This window comes from Balaenoptera borealis, assembly GCF_965194805.1.
Source record: "Balaenoptera borealis genome assembly, chromosome: 18".
NCBI lineage: Eukaryota > Metazoa > Chordata > Mammalia > Artiodactyla > Balaenopteridae > Balaenoptera > Balaenoptera borealis.
In genome coordinates this window covers 69,981,271-69,995,861 of record NC_138877.1, presented here as the reverse complement: position 1 = coordinate 69,995,861, position 14,591 = coordinate 69,981,271, and the positions used below count along the sequence as shown (strand labels likewise).

The 14,591-nt window shown below is 41.3% G+C and overlaps 1 protein-coding gene across 6 annotated transcripts in view; it reads left to right on the top strand.

Annotated features, from left to right (window-relative positions):
• NALCN (sodium leak channel, non-selective) overlaps window positions 1-14,591 on the top strand; it is a 292,048-nt gene that overhangs the window by 144,142 nt on the left and 133,315 nt on the right. The gene's annotated exons all lie outside the window — the stretch shown is intronic.

Sequence of the window (14,591 nt, the reverse complement as noted above, 5' to 3'; positions counted from 1 at the left end):
TTCACTTTAACAGTGGTTTTAAAATATTGTCTTTTTTTATAACTTGGAGTAATTCAGTTTTAATATTCACAGTGGTCTTTTCTGCAGAATACAGGTGTTTGAGCACATTTTCAGCATTGTCAGATTATGTGTCAATTCTAAAATTCTGGAAATAATCTAATAGAATGAGATGCAGAAACCAGTAAAGATGGAAGATAGGGTTCTTAGTACCTATAAATGAAAATATAGCAGAACTTTAAAATTATTAATTTAAAAATGTTTAAAGTTTGCTTTTATGTGTTTGTGAGAGTTAACATTTTAAATCTGTTTTACAGTTCATATATATTTTTATGTCAGGCATGATCTAGAAAGAAATTTTGATTTTCAATACATAAATTTCATAAACTCTTCAGATTTGAAGTGTCTTTAAAAGATCATCTAGTTCATAACTCTATTCTTGTTAGAATTCACTTAGGCTAAAAAGAAAGTTAAAAACCAATCAATCCATAAAGAACTTGTGTAGAAGATACAACACCTAATCAGAAGGATCCTGAAATTTAACTCCATATGGATTTAGAAATATGAAAAAATATAATGACCAAGGCAAAGAATATATATAGATATTTTTATAGCCTTGGGGTAAAAACAACATATATGTTTTTAAAAAATAAGCTTTGAGGGCAAACGTGTCTGTAACATAACAGATAGACTAATATAGCCTGGGTTATTTTTTTTAATTTTAACAGATAGACTAATATACTCTGGGTTATTACTTTTTTTTTATCTTGTACTAAATGTGTTACTCATTGCCAAGCATTTGTTGAGTGCCTATCAAGAGCCAGGCCGTGTTGGCCATCCTGAGACATAAACAATTAAGTTCCTAGTCTTCAAGTATTCTCAGTTGATGGTGGGTAACCAGTAAGTAGACATAAAACATGACGGACTTTGATAAAGGCAAACACAAGGTGCTCTGGGAACCCAGAGGTGAGGTCCATAACCAGGAATGGAAGAATCCAGGAGGACTCCCTGGAAGAGGAAGTTAGTGAGGAACAGCTGGATGGAGCCAGATGAAGTGCACAGAGAACAGTGTTCTGGGTCATGGGGACAGCCTGTGCTGAAGGTTGAACTGAGCTGTGTCTTGTTCCAGAACTTAAAGGAGAAAGGACAGTTGCTGACAAGAGGAGGACATAAAGCCAAGGAACTTTTAAGTTGGTGAAAGCGTGATCACGATTAAACGCCAGTGAGAGAGCGCAAGGAGAGGGCAATAAAGATGTGTGAGCTAAAGAGGACGCTGGCAGAAGGTTCCCGAAGGCAGCCTGCAGGGCACTGGCACAGGGCAGGTGTCGAGGTGGTCTTGTAGGACAGCAAGCCGAGCCGAAAGTCACAGCGAGCCTTGTTTCACTTTCAGCCGCAGTGCAGGCAACAGGCAGGAACCGGCACCGCTGCCCAGGTCCCGTTCTGCCCACTGGGCAGCGCTGGGTGAGGGGCAGGTGGGCCAGCCCTGGCACGGTGACGAGGGAGGGATCTTTGCCCAGGAGCCCTGAACAAAGCTCCTGCCCTTTTAGGAAGCGGGGAGGGGGTAGGGGTATGACTAGAGGAAGGGCTAGAAGTGAAAATGTTCCGAGTCAGGATGGAGAGAAGTGCCTCAGCTGAGGCCCCCGCGTGGGGAGATTTCCGAGCAGAGGCACGCGGGCCGGGAATGCCGCTGTGCACGGGAGCGGGGCAGCCTGGGGGCCGAGTCCTTGCCTGAAACTCCCTGCAGACAATGCAGTGCCCAGCTGCGCCCCAAGACTGTGGGGGGGTGGGCAGCTTCCCTCCCCTCCCCGTGAGCCTGCCGGGCAAAGCCTGGTCCCTGGCCGTGGTCGGGTCACTTAGGATCGGCCTGGAGCCAGACTCCTCTACAGTGGGACCAGCTCTTCCTCCAGGGATAGAGAGATGTAAGCAAAGATGACAGTGCTGTCGTCAAGGCCACCTTCCCTTAGGCTGCCCCTTCACTGCCCCCTCACTGGGTAAACACAGAGGGCAGACTGCCATCCTCATTATCATGACCGTCCAGCCCGCAGGCCAGTTTAGTTCAGCTCCCTCTAAGGGTCAGCCACTGTTCCAGGCCCGGGGTGGGGAAGGGGTACTAGATGGTAGCAACCCTTTCTTTATTACACAGACCTATCTGAATTTCATACCTTATCTTCATTTTTTTGCCCTTTCCTCTCATTTCACCCCACTAACTTTATATCCTTTACCCAAAACCTCTTTGAGCCAGATGATTTTTGGAGTGCAGAATATTCTAGATATTGTAAGGGTGATATCACCCTCCACAGCTGTCTGAATCAGCACCCTATAACCAACACATTAATATTTCTCTAGCAAAACATCAACGTTCAAAGAAGGGTAAATAAAGACAATAAATAAGACTTAGGTCAGATCAGACTTTTGCCACTAAATGAGCTACCAACAAAACCAAACAAAACACCTTTGGGTATTTTCAAAATGTTTTGAGTACTGAAGCTGTGAATAAGGGCTGTGGGCCTGCATATGAAAGCATCGCGGATAAGAGTCTGTACTTCCTGCTCCATCGCTTTTTAGTTATATGACACCAAATGAATTATTCTTTAAGCTTTTATTTTTTCACACCTAAAATACAGGCAAAAATGGTATTTTCCTCATAGCATTGTGTGTGTTGAATGATAAACAAAAACGACCCAACTCTGGGTTTAGAAAGCATTAAAAAAAGTGATATCCTATATAATATATTTGAAATCAGCATAATACAGAGGCTACTCTGTATTAAAGACAAGGCTGCTTTAGATCCAGGCCTGCCTTAGCCCCTTGGGATTTGCTCTAATTTTCCAGCCATAATTGTAATCAAGTAGCATTGCATTTTCAGATCTCCAATTACTCAATTGTGCTTTTCCGCCTGATTACTGTGACCACCTTAATGAAAGCAGCCAGCGACTATGGGGCCCCTAATCAGTTATACAGCAGCTGACAGCGTTGACACGGGAAGTGACTAGATTTCTCCTTGCATATGAACGCAATTAAGAGTTAAATTCCTGAAACATAATCAAATCTTGCAAGAAATGTTAAAAAGGTTACAGTTACAAAAAGCCATCATTATCATTCCCAGCCAAATAAAGCATCATCCGTTGGTGGCACTTGCCTGATATGAAATGATCAGGAAAGGTGATTAGAAACACAGGGCAGGGGCTTCCCTGGTGGCGCAGTGGTTGAGAATCTGCCTGCCAATGCAGGGTACACGGGTTCGAGCCCTGGTCTGGGAAGATCCCACATGCCACGGAGCAACTGGGCCCGTGAGCCACAATTGCTGAGCCTGCGCGTCTGGAGCCTGTGCTCCGCAACAGGAGAGGCCGCGATGGTGAGAGGCCCGCGCACCGCGATGAAGAGTGGCCCCCGCTTGCCACAACTAGAGAAAGCCCTCGCACAGAAACGAAGACCCAACACAGCCATAAATAAATTAATTAATTAATTTAAAAAAAAAAAGAAACACAGGGCAGACGATGCTAGATTTTTGCGGGTCTTGCCCCCTTCCATCCTCATGGGACATCTCCCTCATTACTCAGTGGCTGGGTGTTGAGGTAGGTTGGTTAATTATATTATTAGCCAAAGCACAGCACATTAGGAGAACAGATTTTCTGTAAGAAAAATCACGTGATCCATCCCAATGCAAAATCGGAACTTTTAAAATCAGCAATTGTTTGTATTATCTTTACTTGGATCCACTCCGTCTTGGAGGCTAGCAACCCCCATCACACACAAGGCCATGGGATGCAGGAAGTAACTGTGGGAAGGTGTGAGAGGCTCAAGAGAGGACCGCTCATGAAGAGAGGAGCGTTCTTGGCGAAGGGGACCCAGCATCTGTGCCCGGGAGGTCATTCCTCTGGCTGTTTCTGGAACCTGACCTTGACCCAGCCATCCGGGGGGGGGGGGTATAGTCTCTCTAGAGAAATAGGACTAGATGTAAAACCCAACACTGGTTTGATTGGACCTGATTCTATCCTGGGCTCCAGCAACCTGCTGCGAGACCCCTCTAAGAGGAGCTGACATGGACCTGGGAAGCTGGTTTCCCTTCCAAATCCCAAGAAGAGAACCCTGGAGGGGCAGAGGGGCATAGGAGACAACAGCGACCCGGGCACAGTAAGTAACCGCTCAGTGCGGTGACCCTCTGGTGCAGCTCCACCCACACTAGAAGACCCCGGGTGCTTCTGGAGATACTCAAAGGTGGAAGGATGCTAAAGGGATTAGGATTAATCCACCGGTTCTCCAGCGACCATACTGCAGCCTGTGCTCCATTGGCAGTAAAACTGATCCTTCTTCGATGTAAATTGTCTCACGACACTCTCCTATTTAAACTGCTTCAAGATTCTCCTTTCCCTCAAGATAACAAACATTTTAATAGGGTTTTCAGTATCTTTTCCTCTCTGGCCCCATTTACCTCTTTGGGCTCATATTTCAGGATTTCCCCCAACACACCTTTCAAAGGCAGAGATGGTATCTACCTTTTTTTTTTTTTAATTTTTTAGCCACGCAGCATGTGGGATCTTAGTTCCCAGACCAGGGATCGAATCTGTACCCCCTGCAGTGGAAGCTTGGAGTCTTAACCACTGTACCACCAGGGAAGTCCTAACGGCGTCTATCTTGCTCATTTAAATCCTCCATGTTTAGCACAGTCCTTGCCACAGGGTAGCTGGTGAATAGGTGTTTGGATGAAGAATGAATAATTGTCCTGGACCAAAACAAACCTCTCCGATCCTTCCACACTGTATCAGGCTCAACAGGACAGATGCCTTCTTCTGCTGTTGTCTATAGCTCCGAGACCCCTGTCAGCCTCCGTCACTGCCCTTACCCTCATCCCATCAGCAATGTCTGCATAATTCTGTCTGAATGCTTTGGCTGCAAGTAGCAGAAAATTGACTCCAACTCACTTAAACAATTAGTAAATTTATCTCACAAAATTCAAGGGATTAGGTAGACTTCAGGAAGCCAGGACTCTGGGTCTTTCACTGAAATTCTCTCAGTTGTTGTCATGGGTTAACTTATGTGCCCCCAAAAGATGTGTCGAAATCCTAACCCTCAGTACTCCCAAAATGTGACCTTATTTGGAAATAGAGATAATCAAGTTAAAATGAGGTCATTAGGGTGAACCCTAATCCAATATGACTGATATTCTATAAAAAGGGGAGATTTTGACACCGAGACAGACATACACAGAGAGAAGACAATGTGACACACATGGGGAGGACGGCCATGTGATTGTCATGACATCTAGAAGCCAAGGACCTCCAAGGATTGTCAGCAAGCACCCAAAGCAGAAGAGGCAAGGAGAATCCTTCAGAGGGAGCGAGGTGCTGCCGACACCTTGATTTCTGATTGCTAGCCTCCAGAGCTGTGAGATAATACATTCCCACTGCTTGAAGCCACCCAGCTTTGGGTACCAGCAGCCCTAGCAAAGCAAAGCAGTTTCCTTGTCCATGTGTTGTCTTCATGTGTTAACAAAACGGATGCAACATTTTCAGGTTTCGTGATAAAATCTAGAAGAAGGAGGGTCACCTCCACCCAGACCTCCTTCTTAGAATCAAGGACACCTTTCCCAGTCCCTTCTCCCTCCCCCTGCCCCCCAGCAAACCAGCTTTCATCTCTCATCCGGCAGGATTGGGTCACTTGGTCACTACTAAATGAATTGCTGGCAAGATGGCTAGAGTCAAGGTGATTGGCTTGGATTCATCATAGGGGAAGAAATGGATATTGGGGAGACAACCACAGAAGCCACTACAATGGTCAGACCCAAAACCTGGACGAGATTTCTCTCACTCATTTCTGCCTCTGAAGCTCCCATATGCCCTGTGCAAACAGGCTGTGTAGATAGACACGGAGTAGGAGGAGGGCTGGTGTTTAATTTCTCTCCCGGAAGCATCTGGGTCCCAGCTCCTTTCCAAGATGCCCAAATAGGACCTGCCAAGCAGCCAGCATAGGGCCTGGCACATAGTGGGTTCCTGCTTCCCATCTTTATGGTTACTTCTGTCGCACACCATCGACACGTATGCAAGGTCTCATCTTCTTTACTAGACTGCAAGTAGCTTGACGTTGGCAGCGCTGCGCTCTTCTCTCCTGACACCTCTCAGAGCACTTATTAACACTGTGTCATGGGATCTGCAGCTTCAGGACGCAGAGACAGAGAGGAAACAGCCAGAGGAACCTCAGCATAAACCCGGTGAGAGGGAGCAAAGGAGCCTGAATGTTTTCAGTGGGAAAAAAAGGAATGACATATGGACACAGTTTAATAAAACAACTTTGTCATCTCAAGCCAATAACTTTCTCTTCTAATTTGGACAAAACAGACACACTGCTAAGTAGAAATAAGATGAAGTCCTGCTCTGAGGCAGTATCCTGCCGTTCCTGTTTTGTTGGGACTAATAGGTTGTATTATAAGGAGAACAATTAGATTAGCTTTTCATGAAGGAAAAGCCCATACAGGTCATGAGACAGGTTGCTATAGGCAAGAGCCACATCTCTCTGTAACAAAGACAAAAACAGTTTGCATTTTCTCCTGGTTGCCCGACAAAAGCTCATGTGCGCAATTTCACCACTGTTTTTGTTCTGTTTATCCCTCTACTTAGTATATGAAGAAACTTTCTTCTATGTTGCTAAAATACTTGCAATAAACATCCCCTGTAGATCTTTAAATAGCTCAATATCTTTATTCCTTTTAATTTCCTACTAAAATAACAATAAGCAGACCTCATTTGTTTTGCATTCCTACAAATGGGGATAGTTTTTATTCATAAAGAATACACTACCCTCCATAATACAGGTTACTTGAATTTTAATACTGTTTATTTGATATGTTTTCTTAATTTGCATTCTCTAAATGCTAATTACTTGCTCTGTTGAATTTTCACTTATAAAACCATGTCCAAAGCAGTTAAAGAATATAAGCAGTCAATACTATAAAACACTTAATTACAAATTAACTTCCCTGTTTCCTCTCACAACCAGAATGGCTAATCATGCTTTCAGTTGCATTGAAAGAATTACTGAGAAATTTGAAGAAACAACTTGCCCTTTAATTTTTTTCAGCATTTGCCAGATGAAGAGAGTTTGACTACATTTTTAATCAATTCAGGGTTTACCTTATCTTCAAAAGGATAATTAGTTCAATCTATATTGCCGAAATCTTTATTAATTTTTGTTTTTTATTGTTTGGTCTTCCATGTATTTTTAATTGTTCATGATATATTTCAGGCATGCAAAGGTATATAAAGAATAATAAAATGTATTCTTCCGTGGCCATATGCGGTTCAAAAAGCAGATTAGCAATGGATCTGAAGTCCCTGAGTACATGCCCCTCATCCCTCCCCTCCCTTTCCCATAGAGAACCACTCTTCTGAACTTGATGTTTGTCCTTAGTACATCCCTTTATGCCCTGAGTGCATATATAGGCATCAGCTGAGAATCACATATCTTTTTGCGTAATTTAAACCCGCCTCATGTGGTCTCATACTGCACTGTTTCTTCTGCTAATTGCGTTTTTTGCTCCACACTGTTTGTGAGATTTACCAATATGAGTACTTGTAGCTATATTTTATTTATTTCCCTTGGGGTATAATATACAACTATACATTGCACCATATTATATATATATATACAGAGAGAGGGCACTATTCAGAGAAACACTGCCCAATTTATTTTCCCGTTCTCCCGTGTGGTAGGTGAATTCTAAAATGGGTTTCCAGGACATCTGACCCTCTGCATAATCTTTTCCCTTTGGGTTTGGGCAGGACTTGTGAATATGATGGGATTTCACTCCTGGGAATAGGTTGCTAATGATAGAACTGGAGTGAATCAAAAAGGAGGTTATCTTGGGTGGGCCTGACCTAATCAGAGGAGCTGGGCCCTTTCTGAAGAGAATGATTCAGAACGAGAGAGGGTCTCCAGTTGGCCTTGGACAAGTAAGCTGCCATGTTGTGAAGGGCCATGTGGCTAGGACCTGAGGGTGGCTTCTGGGGGCTGTGAGCAGGAAACCAGGACCCTCAGGCCTACAACCACAGGAAGAGAATTCTGATAACAACCCGAATGAGGGTAGGAGACCCCAAGTTCCAGATGAGACCGCAGCCCAACCTACACCCTGATTTCAGCATCTGAGACCCTGAGCAGGCAACCCAATTACACCCCGCCCACACCTCTGACCTACAGAAACTGTGAGATAATCAGTGAGTGTTGTTTTAAGCCATTACATTTGTGGTTTGTTACACAGAAATAGAAAGCTAATACATGCAGGTTTGATAGGTGTGTTTCTAATATTTTGTGACTCCAAATAGCGCTGCTCTGAACATTGCATGTTAACTTGCACAGATCTGAACTCTGCACTTGAGAAATTCTGCACATGTGAAAATACTGTTAGGGTGTGCAGCTAAGACTGGAATTGCTGGGTCTTAGAATAAAGATATCTTCAACTTTAATAGATAGTGATCAACTTGCATTCCAAAGTACTTTTACCAGTTTATCTGGCATCTGTAATATATGAGAATGTTCTCAGCTTCAACTCAGCAATATTTGGTCTTGTCAGGCTTTGTTTGGCTTTTAAACATTTAGCTCTTCGTTTAACCTGAATTGATTTTTGTGGCTGCTGTAATAAGATAGGGAACAATCTTATTCCTGTTTGTCTAACCCATTGTCACAGTACCATTTATTGACTGGTCTATCCATTCCCCACGGTTCTGTGGGCCAGCTGTGTCATCATACGATTCCACATGTGTGTGCCCAAGTCAAGTCACACATGCTCCCTTTTCATCTCCTTTTGCCATTGAATTTTTTTCTGGTCAGCCTCCAGTGAAGCCCAGTAAATATCCAGCTTAGCAATCTCCACCTTTCAAGGGTCCATGACTTTGCCCCTTGTGTGACGTGACATTAAAAACCAAAGTCTAGAAGAGCTCATAAATCCCCTAGGGAAGGTGCCTTTTCTTGACTCAAGCTGCCCGTTAGTTTTTGTTCCTGGAGTTTCCATTATATTCCTGCATCTTAACTAGGCCTTTTAAAGGATGTCTGTTGCATGTTGTCCAGAATTTCCTATGGTTTTTAAATCATTTTTTCTCATGTACGATCAGACACTGAGGTTCTGTTATAAATTTTTGAGACAAAAAAGGAAAAAAGAAAACCACTCTGTTGACTCTCTTTCAGATAGATAGCTTTATGTTTTTTTCTATAGGCATAACCCAAGGCCAGGCATCCTAGCGTCTGCTTTCCCCATTTGCAGCCTCACATCTCTCTGCATTTGTTTGCATTACAGATATTATCTCCACTTTGATTCTTTTTTTTAATTGAGATTTTATTTTTATTTATTTATTTATTTAAATTTTATTTTTTGGCCGCGCTGCACAACACGTGAGATCTTAGATCCCCGACCAGGGGTCGAACCCACGCCCCCTGCATTGGAAGCGCAGAGTCTTAACCACTGGATCGCCAGGGAAGTCCCTCCACTTTCATTCTTATATCCTCATGTTTATACATCTCTTTGTATTTGCTTGCATTACAGATATTACCTCCACTTTGATTCTTATATCCTCATGTTTATACTCCCCTCATCTGCTACACCCCTGGAAGTTTTCCACAAATACTGCATACATCCATTCACAGTGAAGACTAAATAGATTGTGTGCCTATTTTGTTGTTGTTTATAATTCAGACAGCATTCTCCATGTGATGGAGCTACGCGGTGGCCCCACATGAACCAACGTACTAACTTTCACTTACAGCAGAGTTGAGCACATAAGGCCGAACTCAACTTATCCCCTAGTAGAAACATAAGAAGGAGCTCAAGCCAGAAAGTGAAATGTGCTCCAACAGATGTAGTCAGTTGTAAAGTAATATCAAAGATGCCCTAGAGTGTATTTAAAAACTTCCGGGAACCTATTATGTGCCATGTATTGTGCTTCCAACTATCGTTTCATTTTAATAAGAGAGGAAGAGATTGCTTCCAGGGAAGGAAGTCTGCAGAGCTTTATGAAGAGTTGTCGTCAGGGGTAAATATGATTCCCCAGGAGGATTTGGGTAATGGCATTAAATGAGAGTGTTCTATGTAAGGAAAACAGAGTGAGTAAATCAGAGACATGGAGAATCACAGTGTGAAAGGAACTGCAGTGTCGGGCTGGAGCCTGACCATTGGGTGTCTTCCGAGGTTGGGATTGTGACACGGGGGAGCCATTGCAGATTTTTACTTTCTTTGTTATTTTTCCTGGAAAATAGTGGAAGAGCTATTTTGAGGAAGTTTACACTGAAAAAAAAATGTTATTTCTCTGAGGAGGTTTTTCATTGAACAAAACTCACCTTTATTGACCAAAGACAAAAATTTACAATCAGTTGCGGAACTTCTGGCATCTTCAGGGCAGTAGGGGAGGTAATTTTTTATTTTATCTGTGTGACCACTATTGTGTCAAATCTTCCACAGTCTCATAAAGTCAGTCCCATCTGAGGCTTTAATCCAAATTGTCATCCATGCCTGGACATGGTCCTGCAATAGAAACTAGCAATTTGGTTTAAATTTTAAAGTAATGCAATATATAGCTTAATGTAACCACTTCCCTCTTAAAACCTGAAAAATTAACTCTATTTCCTTTCTGCTATAGCATCTGAGGTTCTTTGGCTTCTATTTGAATTTATATTTGTGGTGATTCATCAGTGGCGTAGTGATAAAATACTATCCTGTGCTCTTCCTCTTGGAGGATGATTTTAACGCAGCATGAATCACACAGATATGGCCATGTCTTTTCCTGTGGCTGTGTGTTGATATCATTTACCACTGAGCTTCAGTATTCAAGGAATTATTACATTTCTTGAATAAAACATCCTTCTATTCCTACCCCTGATTCCAGAAGCATATTCTTTGGGGGAGAACCTTTTTTTGCACCTTGTCATATTCTGGTAGTTTTCTACCAGTTATCTTGTAACTGAAAGTGGGGTCCGGCTGTTTGCAGCTCAGAAGCCATTAAAGAGGCACGGTTGGTGGAAAGGAAAGTTTTCTTTATTTCGGATGCTGGCAGCGGGGGGTGAAGGCGGACTCCTGTGCAAAGGCCGACTCCCCCCACTGGCAATCAAGGGGCAAGAACTTTGATAGGCGGAAGGAGGGGCTCCACGCAGAAACAGCACAGGCAGCTCTGACCGTCATCTTGACATTGGTCATCGGCGGTCTGACCAGTGTCATCTTGATTGTTTTAGGTACAGTTAATCTTCGGTTCCAGGGTCGGTTTGTTCCCATTTCTTTGAGGCCTGTTCTCGGAATTGTAGCAGCTTATGTCATGGCTACAGTCTGGTCATCATGTAGTTAACCTCTTCCACCTGGCGGGGGTTTCAGTCTCTATTAGACAGCTCACAGGATATGGCTCAGAATATTATCTGCAGCCCTTAAGGAGGAACTAAATGTCCTTGACTATGCTTGATGACTAAACTATCATTATTTGGTCTCCTTGGACTGTTTTCCTTTGTTTCTGCATTTTCTCACTTCTCTGATTAAACTTATTCTTTGGCTAAAGTTTTTCCACAAACAAAAGGCAGGCAGAGGACATGGAGGGGCAAGGACCATAGGGTCCTGCTCCATTTCAATCTTATTTGTAGTTTTCCAACTAGTAGTTACCATATTACATAAATATTATTTTAATAATCAGTCTACTCCATTGCACCAACTTCAAAAACCAGTGAGAGTTGTTAATGAGGAATATGTGTGTCTCCTTCAGTTAAGATGAGTTTCTGTGAGCATATTTTCACTGATGAAAAGCTAACTATATTTTAAATACTTTGTTGAGTCTTGCCTACAAAAAAATACAATCTATAGTCAGACATTTCGACTATTCTCTCGTGGTTACATATAATAAAAACAGAACAACAGTAAATATCTTAGAGGATTATTAGAAAGTTTAAAGGATATAATATATTCAGACTAGTTAACATTGTGCTGACAATGTAACAGGGAATCAACAAGCAGTAGCAGCTAGTGTTTTTCTTAAATAGCGCAGAAATCCAACTTCTTAGCTTGAAACACTAAATTCCTAGCAATAATCACATAGCCCAACATAAAAGGATCCCTCAGTAAATCATTGGGCATTAACTGTACAGAAAGCATTCAGTTTTCTGTATTGCACTGAAAGTTTAAAAATCCACCCCCATTCTGGTTTGGACTATTCTTTTTACTCACCCTTTGCAACTTTCAACAAAAATGCAAAAAGTAAAAAATTATAAATAAGATTACTGCTGGAATCTGAAATAGCTTATCATTCACTATTTCACATCTGGGACTAAATGCAGAACCATTTAATGACTGATGTATAGATTCATTCTTTCCCCACTGCCCACCCCTTGGGTACAACTGCCTACCTCTACGGAGGATTCTCTCCAGCCTTCTCAAACATCTTCTCTATGAATCAATGTTAAAACCTTAATGTCCAGGAAACAAGACGGGATAAAAATATACATGTGCATGCGAGTGAGCATGCCTGTAGCTGAGTACCTGTGTGTGCAGATGGGGGGGTGGGGTGTGAGGGGGCGAAGGGAGCTGTACTAGGCAAGTGGAAGTGGATGGGTTGCATTCTGTAGTCTTAACATTGTACAATACAAAAGGGGAAAAACAGTACAGGCAGGGACTAGCTATAGAAAGAACCCTGGTAGCTAGTTCAGACTTAAGTCTGTAGTATTGTTTTTGTTGTTATTTTAGTTTTCCATGTGCCATTAATTCAATTCAGAATCTCAGGAATGAGGCAGTGGGGAAAGGTCAAAAATCTCACCTCAATCCAACAGAAATGTACTGGATACATTTCTGAAAGAAAAACTCTAGAAATTTGACAATAAAGCATGTATAGTTACGTGAATGACCGAAAAGAGAATTCCACTAACAATGTAGGCAAATGTCACACTTCGTGTCTCTTTGGATAAGCCATGTCGTTTCAGGTTGATTGAAAAAAAGGAAATAAAACCAATTGGAGGATTATGGAAAGGTACAACAAAATAAAGGAAAGGGAATACTATCTTGGAGCATGAGGAAGAATGCAAATTTCTGCATTATTCAACTAAATAAATAATAATAGACTTAAATTGCAGGCAATTGAGCAATACATGGAAAGAAATGTTTATTCTATTTTGCCTTAATCCAAAAAGGCTATAATGTATCCAACAAGAATTATACCTAGGTCCAATAAATTTAAGCAGAACTTAAAAGAATTAATCTAAAGGGAAAACAAAATCAAAATTACAGTGGAAGCAAAAACGAAACCTAAAGTTCATCATGAGGACGTCCATGTTTCCTAGAGCAAATATACACCGAAGTGGATTAAACAATGATTATGAGGTAAAAACAAGCTAGTTTCTAGAGAAGCATAATTATCTCTGATTAAGTCTAGAGAAACATTTCACCAGAGGTCATTATTATTAATAGTAATAATTACTGGATTTAAGTATTTTTTACATGTGAGGTCCTTATAGCAAGAACTTTTCATAGATAGATATTTATAGAAAGAAAGAGATACACATATACATACATAGATATCTACATATATGTAATGGAATCCCCAAAACTACCCTGTTAAGGAAGTATTTTCCCCACATTATAGATGCTATTAAAAAAAAAAGCAGTGAGGAGCGTCATCAAAAATCAGTGAGAACCGACAAGAAACTGTATACGGCTACGATAATTAAAAGAGTATGATTTAGGGTTAACATACAGATGAATGGGCAAAGATATATGTCCATTGACAAAACATATGACAAAGAAAGGATCACAATGAATGATTAAAAGACTAATTATTAGTAGTAATGTTGGGGATACCAAAGCCCTCTCATACTATGTACCAAAATAACTCCCTGATAAATTAGAACAAGTAAAAATGTAGAAAGCAAAGAAAATACCATCTCTCATCTTAGATGGTCAGGGACTTTTTAGGCCTAGAAGAAGGATACATTTGAATTTTCAAACAAGTCAAAAATAATCACCATAGGTAGTTTTTAAAAACAAAGGAAAATGTGACAGTACAACCATAATTTGTAATACATGTTAGTAAGAACATGTCAAATGGACAAGGTTTGTTCGTTATTTTGGTTTTTGGTTAATGATAATGCTCATTGCCAACAGAAAAGCCTCTCACACATTGCAATTTGTGTAACTTTTCTGAATATCAGTTTTTCATTATGTATCAAGACACTAAAAAGCATTTTTACTCTTTGATCTAGTAACTGCATTTCTAGAAGTCTACCCCAAGAAAATATCCACAGTGCACACAAAGATCGATCTTCAAAAAAATTGCTCTTTGTAGCATTATTTATCAGTGTGAAAATTTTAAAACAACTTGAATGCCCAATCATAATAGAATGTCTAAGTAAACTTTGAATATGGTGGCATATTATACAGTTACCAAAACTGTAGTTTTACAGAATGATTAATGAGGTTAGTCATGAGTGACATGAGTGGTGATGACCAAAAATCAAGCAAAGAACCCTAATACAGCACTATATTTGCAGCTGGATTCAGTTTTGTTTCCAGTACATGTATATCCCTAGGGAAAAATAAACTGGTAGAATTTTCAAATTCTACAACAAATTCTAAAAAATATATACAACCT